Source organism: Hemitrygon akajei, chromosome 29, assembly GCF_048418815.1.
Source record: "Hemitrygon akajei chromosome 29, sHemAka1.3, whole genome shotgun sequence".
NCBI lineage: Eukaryota > Metazoa > Chordata > Chondrichthyes > Myliobatiformes > Dasyatidae > Hemitrygon > Hemitrygon akajei.
The window spans coordinates 26,327,110-26,328,120 of NC_133152.1; positions in this window are offsets into that span (position 1 = coordinate 26,327,110).

Genomic DNA, 1,011 nt, shown 5'->3' on the forward strand with positions numbered 1-1,011 from the left:
CAGCAAAAGCTCGGGGTGGGAGGACTAAACTGCGGGCTTCATCTGAGCGCGAAATACGCCTCAAGTCGCCCGGTTCCCGCCGAGGTCTGCCATTTCCCTCAAGAAAGTGCGAAAATGTTGGAATAAGGTCGAGTACAGATATCCTGATTTGGAGACCGTGTGGAGAGGCGTCCAGACGTAAAGGGGGGGGGGGGGGGTGATCCGGGGAAGAGGATGTGTCCACGAAAGGGAGGTACGATTCTGCAGCCTCTGCTACTGACAGTTCCCACATCCCGCCCTCCACACTTCCCCACCCCCAAGCACAGCTTCTCAATATTTACTCAGGTCACCGAACCCTCTCTCACTCTCTTCCCTACCATCTCCAGCCTCCACCGCAGATTCAGAGTCCTTTATGAGATGCAGACCAATCTTTGGCTGTTTAAGCCAGTTTGGTGTATTATATATATATATATATTACTGCGGTGGCAAGACTTTTATCATTTCTGTAAATTATGCCAGGTCCCATATCCAGCTCCCTCTTACACGGGATTATTTTAATTCATTCATAGGAAGATGGCATTGCTATTGACGCCAAATTAAAACATTTGTGATGGTGATCAGCCTTCTTTACGCCCAGCAGTGTGATGCTGCTTCTCACAAACTGCCTCTGGATGGGTAATTCCAGGGTTTAGCACCGCTGACGGTGAATGAATCGTGATCCACTTCCAATTCGGGAAGGTGTGAGACTCGGAGTGAGTACTGGAAGCGGATGGCGCACGCCTGCCTCTGCTGTCTTTGTCATTCCAGGGAGAATGTACGGGTTTGTAAGGTATTTATGGATGCGGCTTTGGGATCTTGAAGAAGAAATGCACTGCAGAGAGAGTGCTGTACAATAGTGGTGGAGTAATTGAATGCTTGGGCTGCTGGATGAGACTTCAATCAGATCAACTGTTTCGTTCTGAGTATGTCCATGTTTAATTCCATGCATGCTAATCTCACCTCATTTCATTTGGAATCATTTTTATTTCTTGT